The sequence below is a fragment of the Ursus americanus genome, chromosome 2, assembly GCF_024610735.1.
Source record: "Ursus americanus isolate L20-20 chromosome 2, mUrsAme1.1.p, whole genome shotgun sequence".
Classification (NCBI taxonomy): Eukaryota; Metazoa; Chordata; class Mammalia; order Carnivora; family Ursidae; genus Ursus; species Ursus americanus.
Window position 1 is genome coordinate 102,952,997 of NC_142128.1, and position 23,703 is coordinate 102,976,699.

The 23,703-nt window shown below is 41.2% G+C and overlaps 1 protein-coding gene and 1 non-coding gene across 4 annotated transcripts in view; both read right to left on the bottom strand.

The window, feature by feature from the left end:
* Positions 1 to 23,703, bottom strand: part of DRC8 (dynein regulatory complex subunit 8) — a 149,417-nt gene that overhangs the window by 63,438 nt on the left and 62,276 nt on the right. The window lies entirely within an intron of this gene.
* On the bottom strand, positions 945 to 1,048 carry LOC123792685 (U6 spliceosomal RNA). The gene has a single exon (XR_006779760.1). It is a non-coding gene; the product is annotated as a U6 spliceosomal RNA (small nuclear RNA).

The window sequence follows — 23,703 nt, forward strand, 5'->3', positions numbered from 1 at the left end:
TTAGAAATTCCAAATCTTCACGATGAAAATAAAAGACAGAAGTTCAGAAATAATAACAAAGATAGTAGACAACTGGGACATTAAACAAAACTAGGAAATAAAGCAACATAATTACACACCACATTAGGGCTGATTAACCTATTTCACTTCTAAATGGGAATTTGAATCAAGTGAAATGATTGAAAATTATTTTAAAGTAACTTTTAAGGGGCGCCCGGGTGTCTCCATTAAGCATCTGACTCTGGATTTCGGCTCAGGTCATGATCTCAGGGTCCTGGCATCGAGCCCCACATCAGGCTCTGCACTCAGCTTGGAGTCAGCTTGACACACTCTCTCCTTCTGCCCCTCCCCCTGCTCATGCTCTCTCTCTCTCTAAAATAAATAAAATCTTAAAAAAATAATAGACTAAATTTTACAACGATTGTAACATTATTAAATCATTAAAATATTTACAATGATTAAAGTAACCTTTTAAAGCAATCAGTTAGAAACTTCCTGAAGTCAATGTAGTGAAATAAAACTAAAATAGTTTTTGAATTTTAGTAATTCCTTCCGAAGTCTTTTTGTCCGGATTTTGGAAGAGAGCTTGGAGAAAAGGCAGAAACAAAGTCATTTGTGTACAATGGTGGGTGTGCTCTGACCTACGGGCTCCTCAGGAGGGAAAAGCCCTGATTAGCAGCATTTGCATTTCCATCAAGTCCACAGACCCCAGGGGCCAACTTCAAGCTGCCGGAGCTGGGGGAGGAGGTGGGGAGAGATGCCACCTGGGCCCCAGCACGCCACAGCCTGCGCCCCCTCCCCCCGCACGCGTGTACTAACAGCCTCACACGCGTAAGTCAGAGTAAAACATGGTACTGCAATTAGAAGAGGTCAACTTTGAGTATTTAGTAACTTTTCATTGCTCACAAACACATTCCTGCTGCATTTTATACAGAACAACCTGAAAAAGTATAGATGACTTCATGAGTTTGCGTGTCGTCCTCGTGTGGGGGTCAAGCTAATCTCTGCGTCCGTCCAATGTCACTGTAAGCGCTGCCCAAGGGAGCGCCTTGGGTTTTGAATATGATTTCCTTGTAAGTTCATGCAATTTACTTTTTACAGTAGTGAGTCTGTAACACCGGCTTGCAGAATTCCTCAGAACTTATCAGCTCTTGTGAGCCGGTTCCAAGTCAGCATGGTGTGGATCCAACACTGATTCCCTGAGACCCAACCACTCCGTTCAGACAGCTCCTGGCCCCGGGTCCCTAGACAGGTTCATCTTCCGAACAACCCACTCAGTGTTCTGCCCTGCATACAGGACACAAATTAAATACACTCCATGTAAACAAACACAAACACAAAAACACATTTTTCCTTTGGAAAACTTTTTTTCTTTTAAATCAGTTTCATGGGATTTTCTTTTTTTTTTAATTGATGACACCTCAATTAAATCAACTGTTTCATACAAAGTCTAACGTCTGCAGAGCATTCCCTTTGCTGGAGTGGATATTATCTTACACTAATAAGAACTACAAAGCAACTCCAGAGGCCTTTATGGTTCGATGCTAAGAATCTGTTTCTGCACTGGCACTGTATGTAACGTAGTAAACATGGGGACAAAGTCGCTTCAGAACACGAGTCCCAGTAAGTCGCCCAATAGAGGCATCTCCCTTTAATTCAAGCACAGCAAGTGGGACCAGGCCCAGGCTGGTCCCCCGCAGGCCTTCGGCGGGTGCAGTATCACGTTCCTGACACGAGGTGGCGCCAGTGCCACGGAGCTAGGTGGTGAGTCCTCCATTTAAGGGCAGTCTAAGGTCAAAACCATTCTAAGTGAAGACCTGACTCAGGACAATGGACCCAACTCCAAGGAAAAGAGCAGGCAAAACACTTTACCTCCTCTATGGAACAGCTGATATTCAGCTAAGTAAAAGGAATGTTGAAAGCAATTCAAAACTGTCTAAGAAGGAAGAAAAGCAGGATTTGAAAATGATTTTCATTTATTTCATAAATATTTGCCAAACACTGCCATGTGCCAGGTATTGTTTACGGCAGGGCAGACAACAAAAGGAAGACCTTGTCCTCACAGAGGGTGTTTTCACAGACGGATCTTCTTTTGCAAAGCTGTGAAATGAAACCGAAAAAATGGCTAACCCTCCTTATTCAGGCAAGAGCCCTACTCAAAAAAAAAGGCTTATTTTCCTTAAGGGCCCTCTAATCAAGTGAGGATCATTTTTCCACTGCTAAAAGATGCTTTCCATAAAGCTCTGGGTTTTAACTTGTTACGGTGTTATTTCTCCTACCGTCCTATGTGCTAGAGTTTGCAGCCCCCAAGTGAAGAACTTGTCTCCTGTGTATCTCAGAAAAAAGCTCTATGAACTATCGGATGCCACACAGATAATAAGTAAGTTAGTGGCATCTTTACTTTTACACTGGACAGCCAAGTGGGGGAGAAAGCACGCACACACAAGTCCACGCACGAGTGTCAGGCAGTGGTAACCGCTAGGAAGAAATCTCCCCACCATCATTATTCTCACGACTGCATTAGCCTGCTGGGGCAGCCCCAACAAGCCGCCACAGCCTGCGGGAGCTGACCCAACAGGGACTTATTTGCTCACAGCTCTGGAGGCCAGGCTGGAGGCCGCGGCAGGGCGGGTTTCTTCTGAGGCCTCTCCCCTCGGGGGCACAGACGGCCCCTTCTCCCCGTGTCCTCACACTGTGCTCTGTGTGCACGCGTCCCTGGGGTCTAGGTGCGTCCAGATTGCTTCTTATAAGACTGCAGTCAGCCTGGATCTGGGCCGCCCTACGGTACTTGTTTTACCTCAATCCCCTCTCTAGAGACCTTCTGGCCAAATCAGGTTGTAATCGGCCGTGCTGGGCATTAGGGACATCACTTCTGGGGGACACATCGGGCCCATAACAATAACCGTAATGACTATTACACGCCTACCACCACCACCGTTTTCTGGCCACCACATCTCACCCGGACCACGGAAGTCACCCACATGTAGTCACTGTCTCGGCTCTCACCAGCCATCTGCACCTACTCTCCCAGCCATCAGAACCATCTTTTTTTAAAAAATGAAAATGATAGAACCCTCTGGTGGCTTCCCACAGCACTGATAACGTCTGTGGGGCTCTACCTGGTGTGGACCTGCCAATCTCCCTGACTCGGTCTCACACCCTGGTCTCCAGCGCCCGCGTCGCCGCTCCCACACGCTAAGGGGACCTTTATATTCGCTCTCCCCCCAGTTCTTCACATGGCTGGCTCCTTCCAATCTTGAAGATCTTAACTCAAAAATGACCTCCAGAGAAACTTTCCCTGATCAGAGGTCTATAATAGAGTTTCCTCCCACCTCGCCATGCCCCCATCCGCTAATGCATCATCCCCTTCTACCTTCCTTAAGCATTTTATAACACTGTCCTGTTTTATTTACTTGATAGCACTATCACTATCTAAAATCTGTTCCCTGGTATATTGTCTGTTTCTTCCTTCTAAAATGCAAGCCGCAGGGGGCTCAGCTGGTGCACTGGCCAACTCTTGATTTCAGTTCAGGTCATGATCTCAGGGTTGTGGGATGGAGCCCTGTGTCAGGCTCCGTGCTCAGTGGGGAGTCTGCTTAAGATTCTCTCTCTCCCTCTCCCATCCCCCTCCCCTGCTCTCTCTCTAAAAAAAATACATAAAATAAAATAATAAAATAAAATAAAATATAAGCTCCATGTGGACAGAGGTCCTTCATTGCTACATTCCAATACTTAGAAGGAACTCACATATAATAGGGACTTGGTATATATCTGTCGAATAATACATGAATTTGTAGAACACTTTACAGTTTGAGAAATGCCTTTCAATTAAAAAGAACTTTCATCTGTATTCACTCATTTAATTCTCACATCCATCCATATTATAGTCCCCATTTTAAAAATCAGGAAACTAGCACTTGGAGAAGGCATTTGACTCACGCTCCAGAACGTAACCAGTATATGGGGCAAAACGGGAAGGAGGGTCCACTGCCTGACTCCTGAGGTTCTGTTCAGCACTCTTTGCAATAACGTCATCTTAGGACGAATCAAGGTGGTTAGTGTGATTTGAGGTGAAAAGCAGTGGCAGAGAAAAAGACCCGGATGCGGAACAAAACAAACGTGGCTTTTGCCTATTTCTCATGGATGTTTTGGTTATAATAAGGGTTTAATAAATGTTTACTAGATTCATTAACTAAAACATTTTCCATTGTTGTGAAAGGTCTAAATAATTCCAAGTTCTATATTGCCAAATGGCTGCTCACTGTCTAAACACAACCAACAAAAAGCTCACTGTCCTGGAGCTTTCTTTTTACAAAATAACACTGAAACACCGTTTGGCAAACACGACAGTAACCGTTGTTACAAGTAAGATCAATCAATGAATGCTAAAATCTGTGGGCAAAGTTTAAGGAGAAAGGATATTTTGCAAAATCTTGCAGTATCTCCCCCAAGATATTTACTAGTTACCAAGGGAAAAATAATAACTTCATAGTGGGAAAACTTAAGCAAGTGAACAAGGTTAACATCACCAGTAATCGAGACCTAATCCCATCAAGAACCTCCTGACATGATGCTCTGAGAAGAATACAACATCACTCCTCCGGTATTCCTGCTAAAAATGCCATCACCTTGATGTGTGCACAAGAGCGCATCAGATGAGCCCAAACCGAGGGTGCGCTACAAAATCACTGAGCAGCACTTCTCAAAAGTACCAACGGCACAAAAGAGAAACACTGGGGAACAGTCACGGGTTGGAGGACTGAAGAGCCTTGACAACTAAACGTGACCAGGATTCCGTCTTGGCTCCTGGAGGGAGAACGGACAGCAGTGGGAAAGCCGGTGAAAATCCCAGATCTTCGCTTCGGTAATCGTGCAACGTCTAGTTAGGATGTGACCATTAGGAGAAGGTGGGCAAAGGAGACACAGGAACGCTCGGCACTGTTTTTTGTTTCTGTATCTCTAAAATTAATTTCAAAATACAATGTTTTTAGAAACACTGAGAAGATTAAGTTTTAAAATAACTTTTATTTAAAAATTTTGAAATAAAATGTTTATTTTTAAATAATAATTTATGCCTTTTTCTCTATGGTCAAAGAATGGAGAGTTCTGGTTAATCAGATATTTTTAAAGACTTAACATTTTTACACCTCAGAGATATTAGCCATTTTTAATATAACGTTTTCTCAGATAGTCGTTCATCTCTTGATTTTTTTTTTGAAGGTATTTTTGCTTGAAATTTTTGTGATGAGGCTGAGTGTGTCAATCTTTTAACTTTAGGATTTTGTTGCGAGTCATTTTCCCCATTCCAAGTTCATAAAGAAATTCATATATATATACACACACACATTTATTTAAAGATTTATTTATTTATTTGAGAGAGAAAAGGCACAAAAGGGATGAGGGGCAGAGGGAAAGAGAATCTCAAACAGACTGATGGGCAATGAGCACAGAACCCAACACAAGGCTCGGTCTCACCACCCCGAGAACACGACCTGAGCCGAAACCAGCAGTAACTGACTTCTCCCCCATTTCATAAGGGAACTCTCCGCATGCACTCAGGAATATTTCTGGATTTTCTGTTCTATTTCATTGTCTTTTATGCCACACTCTTTTCAGTGTAAAGGATCTGTAATGTTTTGTTCTCAAATAAAGCTAAACTCGCCTCCTTTCCCTTCTTTATTAACAATTTCCTGGCTATTCTTGCTTACTTATTTTTCATATGAACATGAAATTCACTTGTGTATCTCCAGAAACTGGTATTTTAACTGTGGCTGTGTTGAATTTGTAAGCTGATTTAGGATTACTTGACATCTTTAGGAGTTCAAGTCTTCCTGTCCAAAAAACATGGTATGTCTTTCCATTTGTTCATCTATTTTTAGATCTTTCAGGTTTCCCTAAGCTAGCATTTGTAATTTTTTTATGTCTATAAATTTCAGCTTGTAGATGGGTCTTTCTTATCTTCCATTATATATCACCTATATATGGGTGGTCATTGTATAGTTGAAGGCTCTTGATTCCTGTGTATTAGTTTTATTTCCTACTACTATGTATCAGACTTTTTTTTTTTCCTGAGGTAATTCTTCCATTGGGTCTCTTGGGTTTTCTAGAGATTTCATATCTGCGAACGGGAACAGTGCTCCTTCTCTCGTCTATCTTTTCTACCTTCTACCATGTCATGTCCAATGTTTATGCCTCCATCCTGACTTGCCTCTTTGTGTTAGCTAAAACCTCCAATACTAAATTTGGTGCGCCTGGGTGGCTCAGTCGGTTAAACGTCCCACTCTTGATCTCAGCTCAGGTCTTAACCTCAGGGTTGTGAGCTCAAACCTCGGGTTGGGCTCCATGCTGGGCATGGAGTCTACTTAAAAAAAAAAAAAAAAACTAAATAATAATGGCAAATATGGGTATTCTCATTTTGTTCCTGACTTTAACAGAAATGTTGACTGTCCTTCCTCATTAAGAAAGAAACTAGAGGGATGCCTGGGTGGCTCAGTTATTAAGCATCTGCCTTTGACTCAGGTCATGATCCCGGGGTCCTGGGATCGAGCCCTCCATCAGGCTCCCTGCTCAGCGGGGAGCTTGCTTCTCCCTCTGCCTCTGCCTGCCTCCCTCTCTCTCTGTGTCAAATAAATAAACAAAATCTTAAGAAAAAAGAAACAAACAAACTGGATTTTAGGCTAAGATACACATATTTCACGTGAAGATATACATATTTCCAGATCTGCTTTACTGAGTGTGATGGTTAATTTTATGTGTCAATGTGATTGGGCTTCAGGGATGCCCCTAGAGCTGGTAAATATCATCACTGGGTGTGTCTGTGAGGCTGTCTCCAGAAGAGATTAGCACTTGAATGGTGGACTGAGTAAAGGAGATTGCCCTCACCGATGCAGGTGGGCATCATCTAATCTGACTGGGGATCTGAGTACGAAAAAAAAGGCAGAAGAAGGGCAGATTTGCTGTCGTTGCTTGAACAGAGATATCCATCTTCTCCTGCCCTTGGACATCGGTGCTCCTGATTTTCTGGCTTTTGGACTCAGACTTGACACCATCAGCTCCCCTGGATTTCAGGCTTTCAGACGCAGACTCAATGGCTCTCGCCTGGTTCTCCAGCTTACACACACTGCTCATGGGACTTCTTGGCCTCCATAATTACGTGAGCCAATCCCTATAATAAATCACCTTTTCCCCTCTCTCTATATATAAATATATAGATACAGACGCAGATACAGATGTAGGTATAGATGATACAGACATATCCGACTGCTTCTGTTTCTCCGCAGAACTCCGACATATTGAGTCTTTAAAATTATGAATGTGTGTTGAATTCTGTTGAATGCCTCTTGCGTGTCTATAGAGATGATTCTACGCTATTTCCTCTCGGATCTATTAATATAATTAAATATATTAATACACTTCCCAACATAGTACTCTTCTTTCATTCCTGGAATAAATCCCATTTTGCTTTAATATGATCTTGCATTTTGGTGCTGGCATATCACTTATAATCTTTATATAGATATTCATAAGTAAGATTGTTTTGGAGGGTTTTTTAAATTAAGTTGTTGTTATCTGTATTATACTTATCTCAAAAAAAGAATTTGGACTTTTCCTTCTTTTCTTATTTTCTAGAAGAACTTGGTACAAAAGTTTTTTTCAGGTTTGATAGAATTCTCCCATGAAAGCATCTGGATGGATGTCTTTCGGTGAAAGAGCTCTTTGAAAACTTCCCTATCGATTCTATGGAATTAGTACATTTAGATTTTCTATCTTTACTGGGATCCAGTTTTTGTTCATTTGTTTTGCTTTATTTTTTTGTCACTTAACTTTTTTGAAGTCTATAACTCAGTGATTTTTAGTAAATTCACAATAGTAAGCAGCCACTACCACTACCTAATCCCAGAGCAGTTCCGTCACCCCTGAAAGGATCCTAACCTGTTAGCAGTCCCTCCTCGTCCCCCCTCCCCTCACCTCCTCAGGATCGCTAGCAACTGTCCTCTTCATGGATTTGCCTACTATGGACATTTCCGAGAAGGGTCATACTACACATGGCCTTCTGTGTCCGGCATCTTTCACATGGCATAACGTCTCCCGGGTTCACCCACCTCGTAACATGTGTCAGTTCTCCATTCCCCTTTGTGGCTGAAGAATATTCCGGTTTATGGATACGCCACATTTTGTTTATCTATTCATCAGCAGATGGACACTTGAGTTTCTCCTTTTCGACTATTAGGAATAATGCTGCTATGAACATTCATGTACAAGTTTTTGTGTGAACATAATTTTTCATCTCTCTTGGGTATATGCCCAGGAATGACATTTCTGGCTCATATGGTAACTCTGTGTTTTAACTTCTTGAGGAACCACAAAACTGTTTCTGAAAGTGGCTATACCATTTCACATTCCCACCAGCAGCATATGAGGGCTCTAATTTCTCTATATCCTCACTAACATTCTTTATTTTACATTAAAAAAAATTATAGCAACCCTAGTGGATCTGAAGTAGTATTTCTTTATGGTTTTGATTTGTATTCCCCTAACAACTTATGATGTTCGGCATATTTTCATGTGTATATTGGCCATTAAATATGTTCTTTGGAGAAATGTCTATTCAAATCCTTTATCCACTTTTTAATTGAGTTATTTGTATTTTTATTATTGAATTGTAAGAGCTCTTTGTATATTCTGGATGCTGATATATGATTTGCAAATATTTTCTGCCCTTCTGTGACTGACTTTTTATTTTCTTTATGGTAAAAAACAAGTTTTTAATTTTGATTTAGTCCAATGCATCTATTTTTTTTCTTTTGGTTACTTGTGCTTTAGGTGTCGTATCTAAGAAACCACTGACTAATCTTTGGTCACAAAGACTTACACCTATGTTTTCTTCTAGAGTTTTATAGTTTTAGGTCCTAGTTTAGGTCTCTTATCTACTTTGAGATAATTTTTGTGTATGGTATGTGGCAGGTGACCAACTTCATTTATTTGCATGGAAATATCCAGCTATCCTAGCACCATTTGGTGAAAAGATTATTCTTTCTCCATTGAATTGACTTGCCAACTTCACTGAAGATCAGTTGACCATAAACGTAAAGGTTTATTTCCAAACTCTCAACTCTGTTCCATTGAAGTACATGGGTAGCAGCTTCACGCCATTATGCCAGTATCACAGAGTCTTACTATAGCTTTGTTTATTTTTAAAAATTTTTTTAAAGATTTTATTTATTTACTTGACAGAGCTAGCGAGAGAGGGAACACAAGCACACAGGGGAGCAGGAGGAGGAGAAGAAGGGCTAGATCCTAGGATGCTGGGATCATGACCTGAGCTGAAGGCAGACGCCCACCCACTGACCCACCCAGGTGCCCCAGCTATAGCTTTTTTTAATACTGAAATTGGGAAGTATGAGTTCGACTTTGGTCTTCCTTTTTGAAATTGTTTGTGGCTATTCTAGGTCCCATGCAATCCATATAAATTTTAGGATTAGCTTATCGATTACTGAAAAAAAATTTAAAAGGCAGCTGGGATTTTGATAGGGATTATGTTCAATCAGTTGATTGATTTGGGGAGTATCGACAGCTTAATGATAATAAGTGTTCCAGTCCAGGTATACAAGTTTTGACAAATTATATTCTACTAGAAAGTTGCCCTTTACAGCTAGAATTTCAAATTTGCTTGTATAGTATTGTACAAAATACTCTCATGATATGTTTAAATTTCCTCTGTTTTGTTATTTCACCCTAGTCATTGGTGCCTTTTCGTGCCTTCTCAAAAAAAAAAAAAAAAAATTGCCAGTGACTTTTCTTTTAACCTTTCAGAAAGAACCAGCCTTTCATTTTATTTATTAGTTCCTAACGTCTCGCTGTTTCCCAACGCCATTATGCTTTTATCGTCACCAGTCCCTCCCTTCCGCTTTCTCTCAGCTTACTCTTTTTCCCTAGCTTTTTGAATTGAATATTCTATTCATTTTCTTATGCTTTTATTTTGTTTCATATAGTCATTCATGAGTTTTCTTTGGTTGTATCTCATGGATTCTAATGTCATTTCCATTTTCATATCTCATTTCCATTATAGCTGCTTTCCAGAAGTTTTCAATTTCATTGTCCTAAAATCTCCCCTTTGACCTAAGAGTTGTTATAGACTCTTACATTTTTTTTCCAGATTGAGCTCCAGATTTGGATGTGGATGAGATTTCCCAGGAAAGAGTATAAAGTGAAAAGAGGGATGGGGATGAACCTCTTGGGGGAACACTAATAAGTCATCCAGAGGCAGAGTTGTACCCAAAAGGAGCTCAGAGGGAAGAACTGGAGATGCTGGATGAAAAGAGAAGGTGATCTCGTGGAAGACAAGGGAAGAGACAACTGCTGACCTCAGGAGACACAGTTCGAATGGGAATGGGGTTGGAGGTAGAAGTCAAATTACAAATTGCACATGAAGAATGAACAGAGCGAAGGTTCTCAATAAAAAGGGAACTCTTTTTCTTTTTAAGATTCTTAGCTATGAAGAGAAAGACAGTGATAGGGCATTAGCTGGGGGTTTCACTGGGCAGAAGTTTTTTTTTGTTGAAAGACCTGTATGTAGTGGGATATTTTGCAATAACAATGAAAGCCTTTCCATCCAATTCATGGTACCCTTCCCCCCACCCCCCCACCCCCCCAACCAAGGTGGCTAGCGCGTTCCATGTTCACTGCCTCAGGGAGAGGATAACTCAGCACAACACAGAGATCAGGGTGAATGCCAAGGAAAGCTGACTTACCCGCGAATGTGTGGCTAGGCACTCATCCTATCCATGCCTGCCCCTGTGCAGACTTTCCCTGTTTCTGCTTTGCGTGAGGCCTGCGTTCAGGAGAGGCACTGGGTCTCCTTAGGTTGGAGAGCTCTCAGTGCTCTGAGAGCCGCAGTCCTGCTGCTCTTCTGCGTGCAGTCTCGGACTATCAGGGTAATGGGGCAGCTCTGTAAGGCCACCACACACACACACACACACACACGCACGCACGCACACACACACACTGTTAGCCAATTTTGTCCCCAACCTCTAATTAAGATTCCTTTGAGCAGAGCATGGGAATTCCTCTTGCCCTATACCCTTGCTCGTACCTGCTACTAAAGGAATTCGTGTCACCAAAGCTTGTTCAAGTCTCTGCTCACTTCCCTCTGTGTGGGGTTTTTTGAGAAGGTCCCAGGTGATTCTGGGGTGCCCTCAGAACTGGAAACCGCTGGTCCAGTCTACGTGCCAACCTATCTACCATCCCGTAGCTACAGTTTTCTTTCTAAAAGCCCAAATCTGTTACTTCTCTGCACTTAAGGATTTCTACTCCTACGTAACAAAATCCAGGCTCCAGAGGCACAAACAAGACCACTCATTGAATGGCCCCAACCCACCTCTACACACACATTCCTCATAACGCCACAAATGAGTAACATACCCTCTGCTAATATGATTGGCACTGAATATAGACAAAAGACAATGTTGTGCACATTAAAGAATCCAAACATTAAATACACTTTGTCTTCAATATGTTTTTAACTTAGGAGAGGCAAGAAAAATAAGCTCTTAGCAAAAAACAAAAATACTTTTAGAGTTGGGTGAGTGAAGGAAAGATGGCCAAAATGAGCTCTCAGTGAAAGACTGGAAACTATTGCAAAATGCACTAGTAGTTTTCAGAAAAAAAAAAAAAAGATGGACATTTGAGTATCACTTCTCAGTAATTCAGAAAATGAAACCGACGAAGGCTACGGGTTGGGAGCTGGTGTCGCTACCATGCCTTTAAATTAGCCAGAGGCCGACTCGAATTACAGCACTTGCAGCCTGGCTTTTGGCCTGGTTTCCTCACTGCATTATGCAGTGACACTTCCAAACACTTGTTTAGGAGTCCCTCAAAGGCACGAATAATGAATTCCCATGCTCCTTGGGACCCTGCTAGCGTAACCAAATCTCCCTTTCACAGCCACTCGAATAGCATCCAGAACAGTCCCATCTTTCTCACCTCCCCCAGGGAAAGAACAGATTTAGACATCTGGCCGTACTATCTCTACAGAGGAAATAGTATGAAGTTTCTGCCGCTCCCTCTGGGTGGGATTTGTAGAACACGGAATTCCATGGCCGCAATGGACTGTGGTCAGGACGGAGTCACTTGCTCTGTGTACGACATGGAACCACTGGTCACTAACCCCTACTGCCCACCTCACTCCCCCCAAGGAGATCTGGGGCAATTTCAAACACCTCCCAGACTTTTTATGCAATCACAAATATATCTGATCTGCATAGTTTGTGATTTGTAGGGTAAGTCGTAAAGGAGACATTTTTCACGTCATGCTTGACAGGAGTAGCAAACAATGACGTCAGGCTCTTCCTCTATTCACCATCAGCCCTCTTCAACCGACTACACCCTAGGACATAGCTTGCTAAGATATCTAGGGGCCCCAAACCCTTCCTTGGGTTCCACTCTGTGAGGATAATGGCCACCACTACAACAAACTCCAACAGCCAGTGCCTTGCTACGCTTATGGAGGCTTTTATTAAATCCAAATGAATTATCCTCAAAGAATGGCTTTGCTCCAAAGAATCATTCAAGGACCCAGCTCCTTCCATCTTGTGGTTCCATCATTTTCAACACAAGGCTTCCAGCATCACTTGCTTGTATGTGTCCAGCCAGAAGGGGAGAAAACACGGAGGACCACACGTGGGAGGTGTTTAAGGATCGGGTCCAAGAGTGGCACACATCACTACCACCTACATTCCACTGGCCAGAACCCCAGCCACACCATCCTTCCCAGCCTCCTCTATCTTCAAGGGATGTGGGACTTATGGTTTACCTATGTGCTCAGGAAGACAGGTAATCAAATTAGACGACCCAGTCTCTACCACAGTCAACCACCATGGCCTGAATCACGAGCACTACCAGGGACAAGGAGAATTAGTAGCACTACCGCCTAAATACTGGGTTGAAATGGCCTCATATGAGGCTTATACAACCTCATCAGGATTTGGGGGTAACTGTACCACACAGGGAACAATCCACAGTCCTTGTGAGAGTTCCCGAACATGCAGGTTCCGGTTCTTGGTACCATCTGACCTGCTTCCCTAGACACAGCTGTTTTAACTGGCGATGGCGACTTAACCAAATACGATCTCTCTCCACAGGCCTACAACAGAAAGCCCCTGACACTGTCTACGTTAGCGCTCTGCTCCATCACTACTTTGTCTTAGTTTTTATTTTATCAAATTTTATTTCCTATGTTAAGGAGAACGGGTTGAGGCTGCAGGAATATGAACCTGGAAGCCACAGAGGGTACACGCCCAGAGGCCCCGGGAAGTACACTCCCTGAGACCAGCACTCCTCGGCCTCTGGTCCTAGTGTGTGCAGCGTACACCAAACTCGCCACGATCTGGACAATACAAGAAACACAACAGACCGATGTCTATAATCCAGAGTCAAGCAAGTCGGCCTCCAAAGCTATTAAATACAGAAAAGGTCCTCTTTGTCACACAGCAAATGAAGTGCCCTTAAGAGGGTAGTCTGAATCCAAGAGTTATTGGTTTGTTATGTGCTAGTCTACTAATCAACTCCCGTCTATGGCACCTGCGATACAGTTTACTGGGCTTTCTGATGCCCTCCACTACGCTAAAACTTAGCGCATTGATGCACGTAGACTAAGAATAACCTGGAAAACTACAGCCATTCTGGACTCCTGAATGCTACTGAGAAGTCATTAAAATGAACTTCATCACGGGCTTGATCCCATCCCAAGGGAACAGTACCATACAATGAAGTATGCAACCATTTGAGTAAAAAGGGGGGGTAAGAAAATAATATATATGTATGCATAGAATATTTCTGGAGTGATTCCTAGAAATGAGCACCTTAGTTGCTAGTACTTCGGAGGGGTCTTGGATGGCTGGTGGAAGGGAGTTAGACAGACTTTTCTCTGCACTTTGTTCTCTCCAAATTTTTAACCATGAAAATACATTATCTATGTAAAAAATGTTTTTTTTTAAAAAGATTTATTTATTTATTTTGAGAGAGAGAGAAAGAATGAGCAAGCGGGGGGTGGGGGGGGTGGGGGGGGGGAGGGGGCGGGGAGGCAGAGGGAGAGAGAGAGAATCCCGAAGCCGACTTTCTGCTGAGCGCAGAGCCCCAGGTGGGGCTCGATCCCAGGACCCTGAGATCATGACCTGAGCCAAAATTAAGTGTCAGCCACTCAACTGACTGAGCACCCAGACACCCCTAAAATATGTACTTCTAATTTTAATCCCCTTTACTGATTGCTCCCTTCATATCTCGTCACCAAGATCCACTATTCCCTCTCAAATCTTTCTTCCCTTAACGTCCTTGACCAGCTCCTCTTCCTGTCACAGCGAGAGGGGGTTTCTTAGTCTGTTCAGGCTGCCGTAGCAAAATACCATAAACTGAGCGCGTAAACACCTAACATTTACTTCCTGTAGTGCTGGAGGCTGGGGGTCCAAGGTCCCGGTGCAGGCAGATCGGTGTACGAGAACGCACTCCCTAAGTAGCGTCTTTTTGCCAGAACCTCACTTGGCAGAGGGACAGGCTAGCTCCCAGGTCTCTTTTGTTGGGGGCTAATCCCACCCACGAAGGCTCTGTTCTCATGACCTAAACATCTCTCAGAGGCCCCACCTCCTAATACTAGCACAGTGGGGGTTAGGATTTCAACACATGGGGGCGCCTGGGTGGCACAGCGGTTAAGCGTCTGCCTTCAGCTCAGGGCGTGATCCCGGCGTTATGGGATCGAGCCCCACATCAGGCTCCTCCGCTATGAGCCTGCTTCTTCCTCTCCCACTCCCCCTGCCTGTGTTCCCTCTCTCGCTGGCTGTCTCTATCTCTGTCGAATAAATAAACTTAAAAAAAAAATCTTAAAAAAAAAAAAAAAAGGATTTCAACACATGAAATTGGGGGGGGACACAAAGATTCAGACTATAGCAGTTTCTTAGTCACCCCATCACACCCACCATTCTACTCTCAGAACCTAATTATGTAGATTAAGACACCCTATCTTCCAAAAAGGAGAAAAATCTTCTTCAGGAAAAGGTAAGAGACAGGATGTTGGGCTTACAGGATTTATTTGCTGGCATTCTGGGAAAGGGCTACAGTCTTTGAACAATTCCACATTAATAACTTGAGCCCTGACATAACAGTAGCATCATATTATAAGCAACCTAAATGGCCAAACTCAGGAGCCATGTTAGATTAAGGTATAGTCATACATGGCAAGGTGTGCACCTTGCAGCCGTTCACAATGCTGACATAGCTTATGTCATTCCAGTACAAAGTAGTTCAATATAAAGCAAACATCTTGAACACTAAAAAACTTGCAAAAATACCCAAGAGACTGACAAGAGAATCCAGACGACAGATACAAATCAAAGAATACCAGAATGGGGGGCAAAGGGTGGTCAGCAGTAAGTTCGTTCAAAAACAGACAAAATAGACTTCAAAATTTTGTGAATACTAAACAAAGTGTGAGTACTCTACCTTGTCAGTCAGATAAGTCAGGGGACTGAGGGAGGGAAAAAAATGGAAGGAATTTTAAAAGTGCTAACATCGGCATCCTCCACAGGAGGGAGTCAGCTGACACTTTTTATACTTGAAATAGGTAGTTTGTTAAGAACACACACAGTGTGGGGCTTCTGGGTGGCAAAGTCAGGTGAACGTCTGACTCTTGACTTTGGCTCAGGTCATGATCTCAGGGTTGTGAGATCAAGCCCGGAGCCAGGCTCTGCAATCAGTGAGGAGTCACCTTGTCCCTCTCCCTCTGCTCCTCTCTCTCTCTCTCTCTCTAAAATAAAAAATAAAAAATAAATTAAAAGAAAGAAGACACACAGTGACTACAAACTCTTAATGTTTTCCTCATTATCTTCTCTTAATTTAAAATAATGTCTCATTACCAGGAAACATTTGAGATTCCAGAATTTCTTCAATTTAAATTTATTTTCTTCTTTTGTTAATTCAAGTAAAATTAAATTAATACTTTTTATTGTTTTAAAGTATGGTTATTGTGATCGTATTTTTATAAGATAGTCTCTTCCTTCATGCATTTAATAAATATCTGTATACTGGGCACCTGCTATGCACCAAACACAGGCCTAGGTGCTGAAATACAGCAGTGAGCAAAACAGACGGAAGGTCCTGCCCTCAGGGAGATTATATTCTAGATTTTTTTCTTCCATATGTTTTCTTTTTCCTTTCTGCCCATTCCTCCTCTTCCTTTGGTATCAACTCCCCACCCTTCTAACCACGTATCTTATTACACATGGGTGAAAAGACATCTAGAACTACACTCGTCTGACATTAACAACTGTTCTTTCAGGAGGTAGGATTTGGGATGATTTTTTAAACTTTAAGTGATTATTTAATCACAGATCGTCAAAAGGGCCATTATAAGCAAACCAATTTTTTTTAAAGATTTATTTATTTTAGAGAGAGACCATGTGCGCTGGCGAGCTAGGGGAGGGGCAGAGGGAGAGGGAGACAAGCAGACATCCGGCTGAGCAGAGAACACCGCCCCCCTCCCCACACACACACACACACACAGGGCTTGATCCTAGGACCCTGAGAACATGACTCGAGCCAAAATCAGGAGTCAGACACTCAACACACTCAACCGACTGGGCCACCCAGGTCCCCATAAGCAAACCAATTTTTTACAAAGCAACTGGAAAGTGAGATAGTGAAAAGACAAGATATAAACCACTCTTGAAAAAATATTTATTTTTATGATTAATTGTGAAATACTACAGAAAAAGTATAGAAAAAATATAACAGCCATCTATCCAATACTGAGATTTAGCCGATGTTAACCTTTTGCCACATTTGCTTCAGATTTTTTCCCTAACAATAAAACATGGCAGAAAACAGCTAAAGTAGCACTCTCCATCCCTTCCCCCTCTGTCTTCAGATGCCATCACTCTTCTGAGGATAATATTTATCATTCCCGTACATGTCATTGTACTCATAAACAAAAGACACTATTATTTTGTAGGTTTAAAATTTACATATATTGTATCAGAACGTTTGCTTCCTTCTGGAATTTTTTTTAACTCAACATTGTTCTTGAAATTCATCCAAGTTATATACTCCAGTCTAGTTCATCATTCATTTCACTCATCTGTGTGAACTATGTATGAATGGACCCCAGCTTTTACAATTAATTCCCTTTCAAGGGGTCTATGGGCCCAACAATCCCGTTCCTCTTGTACACCATCGTACAAATACAGACCCATGACTTGAACAGTTTTTCAAAAGCTCTTTTGAGTCTCAAGCTTTCTCAGCTAATAACTGTTGAGGGAAACTGCAGCCTCTTCATATCGCTAACCCTTTTTACTACCTGATTAACTGTATTGTGAAATGTTGCTATTAACTTATCATCAAACATAGTATTAATCTGAAGAGGTAGAAATAATATTTATGGTACCTCCAGTCTTCTTCAGAAGAGTGATCCCTAATCCATCACAAAGAGGTTCTTATTACCTTCTTCTTATTGAATTTTCGACCTAATACACTCAAAGTTCCTGCCACCTGCTTAAGAAACTCAAGTCTCCTTATCAGTGTGAAAGATGAACAGTGGGTGTTGCGAGCCTCAGAGACTCATGCTGAGCTGAGGTGGCAGCAACGAAAAAGAGACTCACTGCATTAGCTGGAGGACACCTGGGGCTGCTGGGCTGCAAAAAATTTGCCCAAAGACTAAGAAAACAACAAGAAAATACTAGGAAAAATCTCCTATAGTGGAGGCAAGAATAAAGTAAACAGAGAATAGTCTAGAATACCAATAACGTCACTCTGCAAAGGGCACAGATGGGTATAGTTGGGGAAAAGAGGACAACCGGCACTTTTATTCCAGGATTGGACCCTACATCATCCTGGCGCACCAAATTCTTGAGGATCAGTCTGTTCTGGACTTGATTAGAATGGAGTGTTAAACACATATATAACTTGATCTGACCTTATATACTCTTCAAAATTCTTTCATATTTTTTCATTTGCTACTCTCAGCACTCCTGCGGTTTAAGTGATGCAGGTATGATGAAAAAGAATAAAAAAAAGGGCGGCACATAAAAATCCAATCATAGTAATCAAAACAGTACGGTACTGGCACAAAAGCAAACATGTACATCAGTAGAAGAGTATAGAGAGGCAAGAATATGCAATGGAGAAAGACAGTCTTTTCAATACATTGCATTGGGAAAACTGGACAACTACATGCAAAAAAAGATGAAACTGGACCACTTTCTTACACCATACTCAAGAAAACCCCCCTCAAAATGGATTAGACCTGAATGTAAGATCTGAAACCATAAAACTCCCAGAAGAAAACAGAGACAGTAATCTCTTGGACATTGCCCTTAGCAACATTTTTATAGATATGTCTCCTCTGGCAAGGGAAGCAAAAGTAAAAATAAACCATTGGAACTACGCCAAAATAAAAAGCTTTTTCACAGTGACAGAAACCATCAACAAAAACAGAAAGGCAACCTAGCAAACGGCAGAAGATATGTGCAAATGATATACCCAATAAGGGGTTAATATCCAAAATATATAAAGGATTTATACAAGGGAACACCAAAAAAAAACCCCAATAATCTGATTAAAATGGGCAGAGGACTTGACTAGACATTTTTTCCTGAAGACATACAGATGGCCAACAGGCACATGAAAAGGGGCTCAGGGAAATGCAAATTGAAACCACAATGAAATACCACCTCACACCAATCAGAATGGCTAGTCTCAAAAGACAAAAAATAACAAATGTTGGCAAAGAAGGAGAGAAAAGGGAACCCTCCTGCAGTGTTGGTAGGAATGTAAATTGGTGCAATCCCTGTAGAAAACAGTAATGGAGACCCTCAAAAAAATTAAAAATAGAAATACCATATGTTCCAGCAGTTGCACTACTGGGTATTTATCCAAAGAAAGCAAAACACTAATTCAAAAAGATATCTGCACCCCCATATTTACTGCAGCATTTTTTACAACAGCCAAGATACGGAAGCCACCCAAGTGTCCATCGACAGATGAACGGATAGAGAAGATGTGATACACACACACACTGGAATATTTCTTAGCCATAAAAAAGAATGAAATCTCGCCATTTGCAACAACATGGATAGACCTGGAGGGCATTATGCTAAGTGAAAGGAGTCAGACAGAGAAAGACAAACACCGTATGATCTCACTTGTATATGGAATCTCAAATACAAAGCAAATGAACAAGCAAACAAAAACCAAACAGACCCTTAAATACAGAGAACAAACTGGTGGTTGCCAGAAAGGGGGTGGGAAGGAGGGTGGATGCAACAGGTGAAGGAGATTAAGTACACAACCAATAAGTAACAGAAATGAAAAGTACAGAATAGGGAATTTAGTCAATAATATTGTAATAATGTAAAAAAAATTAATGATAGAGCCAACAACTGACTCTACCGACTTCTAGAGTCTGTTAGAGTCAAAGATGAAAGAACATACGTTAAAAAAACCAGATTGGTTTGTGATTCAGACTTGAGAGACATTCAGATTAAATTTATCAGCTACATGGAAAAATTAATTCACTTCTTTACGTTAGAGACATTCCTTGTGGAATGTTGTTTTTTCTTTTTTACCATACTAGCTTTATTCAGGCTAACTTAAATTTATCCTATTAAAACTACTCTGATGACTTGTTTGTTTCCAAAAATCAAATCCATACTCAAATGGTGTGTAATTTAACTATTTTAAGTTTCTGAACACCAGAAAGTAAAAGTAGTCAAAAGACAGATGGCATACATTTCACACACTATGGCTAAGATCTTTAATATATAAAGAAATAAATAATTCAATAAAAAATGGGAAAGACCATGAACAGCCAGTTCAAACAAAAGGAAATACAAATCACTTTTAGACATACAGAAAGATGTCCATAATTAGAGAAGTGAAAATTAACACTGAGTTTCTATTTTTCATGTATCACATTAACAAAAATGCTAAAGTTTGATAATTAACTTTGTTTGAGAGAGAGCAGGGAAACAGGCACGCTCCTAAAATGAAGTAACAGAATACACTGTCAATACAGCAACCTCTAGCAAAAATATTCATGCACTTTGATATACCTCCAAGAATTTATCCTAAAGAAAAATTCTCACTTTTGCAAAATATCATGCATAGTAAGATATTCTCAGCAACATGGACAAGCATTACAACAGCCTGGAAAAAACCTAAATACTTATTGAAAGGAGATTAATTCAGTATATTATGTTTCTTCCATATAATGAAATGAGGAAGCTCTTATGTAATAATCACAAAGTTATGATAAGTGAAAAAAGCAAAGTGCAGATTTAGTTTCTCACCACTTATGTAAAAACTACACACACATCCTGTAACTCAACATGAAAAAGAACAAACAATACAATTTAAAAATGGGAAAAGGGCTTAAACAGGCATTTCCCCGCAGAAGATGTCCACAAGCAAATATGCTCGACAGCATTACTCATTAACCAAACGCAAATCAAAACCACACCAAGATACCACTTTACACCCATTACGATAAAAATGAAAAACAGAAAACAACAAGTGCTGGCGAGGCCCTGGAGAGACTGGAACCCTTGTGCTTTGCTGGTAGAAACGTAACATGACGCAGCTCCTGCGGAAAACAGTATGGTGGTTTCTTCAACAACTACCCAGAGAACGACGGTATGTCTAGCGATTCTACTGCTGGGTAACCAAACGAAAGAACTGAAAGCAGGGACCCGATCAAATATTTGTACACCAATGTCCATAGCAGTACTGTTCAAAGAGCCAAAAGGCGGTAACAACCCAAATGTTCATGAACAGAGGGTGGATAAATAAAATATGGTGAATACACACAGTAGAGTATTAAGCAGCCTTAAGAAGGAATGAAACTCTGACACATGTCACAACATGGATGAACCTTAAAGACATTCGCTAAATGAAATAAGCCAGACACAAAAGGGCAAATGTTGTAGGACTTCACCTATGTGAGGTACCTAGAATGGTCAAACTAAAGAGACAGGAAGCAGAATAGTGGTTACCAGGAGCGACGGAGAGGAGGAACGGGGAGTTACTGTTTAAAAGGCACAGAGTTGGGGCACCTGAGTGGCTCAGTTGGTTGGGTGCCTAGCTCTTGGTTTCAGCTCAGGTCACGGTCTTGGAGTCGTGGGATTGAGCCTTGCACAGGGCTCCACGCTCAGCACGGAGTCTGCTTGTCCCTCTCCCTCTGCCCCTCCCCACCACTCATGCTCTCTCTCTCAAATAAATAATCTTTTTTTAATAATAATTTTTATTATGTTATGTTAGTCACCATACAGTACATCCCTAGTTTTTGATGTAAAATCCCATGATTCATTACTTGCGTATAACACCCAGTGCACCATGCAATATGTGCCCTCCTTAATACCCATCACCGGCCTATCCCAATCCCCCAGCCCCCTCCCCTCTGAAGCCCTCAGTTTGTTTCCCAGAGTCCACAGTCTCTCATGGTTCATTCCCCCTTCTGATTACCCCCCCTTTCTTCTTCCCTTTCTTCTCCTACCGATCTTCCTACTTCTTATGTTCCATAAATGAGTGAAACCATATGATAATTGTCTTTCTCTGCAAGACTAATAAAAATCTTTAGAAAAAAAATTAAAGGGTACAGAGTTTTGGTCTGGGAAGATGAAAAAGTTCTGGAGATAGATGGCAGTAATGTAAATGTACTTAAAGTCACTAAACTATACACTTAAAAATGGTTAATGTTAAATTTTATGTTGTATACACACACACACACTTGTATCTGCATGGACTCTCCCTGGAAAAAAATTGTTAACAAAGAGGAACTGGATTGGGCGCCTGTGTGCCTCAGGCAGTTAAGCCTCTGGCTCTTGGTTTCAACTCAGGTCATGATCTCAGGTTCCTGAGACGGAACCCCACGTCAGGCTCCACATTCAGCACAGAGTCTGTTTGTCCCTCTCCCTTCCCCTTTGCCCCTCCCCCCGTTTGTGCACATGCTCTCTCTCTTTACTCTCTCTCTCAAATAAATAAATAAATAAACAAATAAACAAATAAAATCTTAAAAAAAATAAGGAAGAACTGGATAGCCATGAGTTAGAGGTGAAAAGATGTCTCCATCACTACTTTTTGTACCTTTAGAATCTTATCCTGTGTCTATATATTATCTATTCAAAAACTTGATTTTCAATCAGTCTGATTGATTGAAATCTTAACACAGAGCAGGAAAATGTACATAAGTCAAAATGTATTATGTTCTAGGTTTTATATGAGGCAAAATTAAAATGCCCCCAATTAGTGTTATTTTTTAAAAACCTGCCTCAATGTTTTTCAAGGTGCCAACTTTCAAAAACTAACAAGGAAAATGAACTACTTCAAAACTTAAAAGATCAAAACAGAATGCACAGAAATACGTAAAAAATTCTTATGAGAGGTTATGTATAATTATTAATCTAAAGTAAATAGAGGAAAAACAACTCTAAATTATTTACTTCAAGAATATAAAGTGTACTACTACTAATAATAATACCTAATTTGTTTCTAAGTTTTAAATCCCAAACTAATTTGTTCTGAGCTAATATTGTTCTAAGAGCTTAAAAATGTCCACTGAGGGGCGCCTGGGGGGCTCACTGGGTTGAGCATCTGCCTTGGCTCACGGCACGATCCCTAATTAGGGTCTTGGAATCAAGTCCCACATCGGGCTCTCTGCTCAGTGGGGAGTCTGCTTCTCCCTCTCACTCTCCCTCTGTACACACTCTCTCTCTAATAAATAAATAAGCTCTTTTAAAAAAAGTGTCCACTGACAAAGTGGTTCTCATATTTTGGGCTTCAGAACGCCTTTTGCATTCTTAAAAATGATGGAGACCCTCAGAAAGCTTTTCCTTATGTGGGTTGTATTTATATTTACCATATTAGAAATTAAACCTCGAAAAATTTTTAGATATTCACTTAGAAATCTTTTTTAGATACTTTAAAATTTTCCTTCAGAAATAATAAATAAATCCATTATAAGTGTGGGTAAATAACATAATTTTATGAAAAATAACTATATTTTCCACAAGAACAAATTTAATTAGAAGAATGGCACCATTTTACATGTTTGCAAATCTCCGTAATGTCTGGCTTCACAGAAGACAGCTGGATTCTCATATCTGGTTCGGCATCCAATCTGTTGCAATATCACACATCATGCAGCTTTTCAAAAATTCCAATATATACTTGTGAAAAAATGAGAATGAAAATAGCAAATACTGCCTTAGATTTATTATAAAAATGGTTTTGACTTTCCAGACCCCTGAAAGGGTCCTTCCTATGAGGTGAAGGCAAAAAGTAAGTTACTCGGTCACAGAGCCAGGAGTGGAGCCCAGGTGGTCTGATTCCGGCCCCAAGGTTGCCCCTCCGAGCCAGGAGGAAAGCAGCAGGGGCCCATTTCATGAGGTTTTACGTAGTACTACAGTTTCAAATTCCATCTTTCAATTCGTGCAAAGCAGAGGTAAGGAGAAGGGAGAGTAACCACCACAAAACTCCTCCGTAAGGGGGCCCAGGTCTGTCCTACAAGGAAAATGGCGCCATGCCTACAGGATAGGGGAGACACAGCCAAATGTGCTCGAAGCCCCTCTAGAACAGCTCTCTCTCCTGCCCAAACCACGCCACTATCTGTGTCTCTGGACTCTCACTCCATCCAGCGCTTCTCTACACCACTTTTTACATAGAATT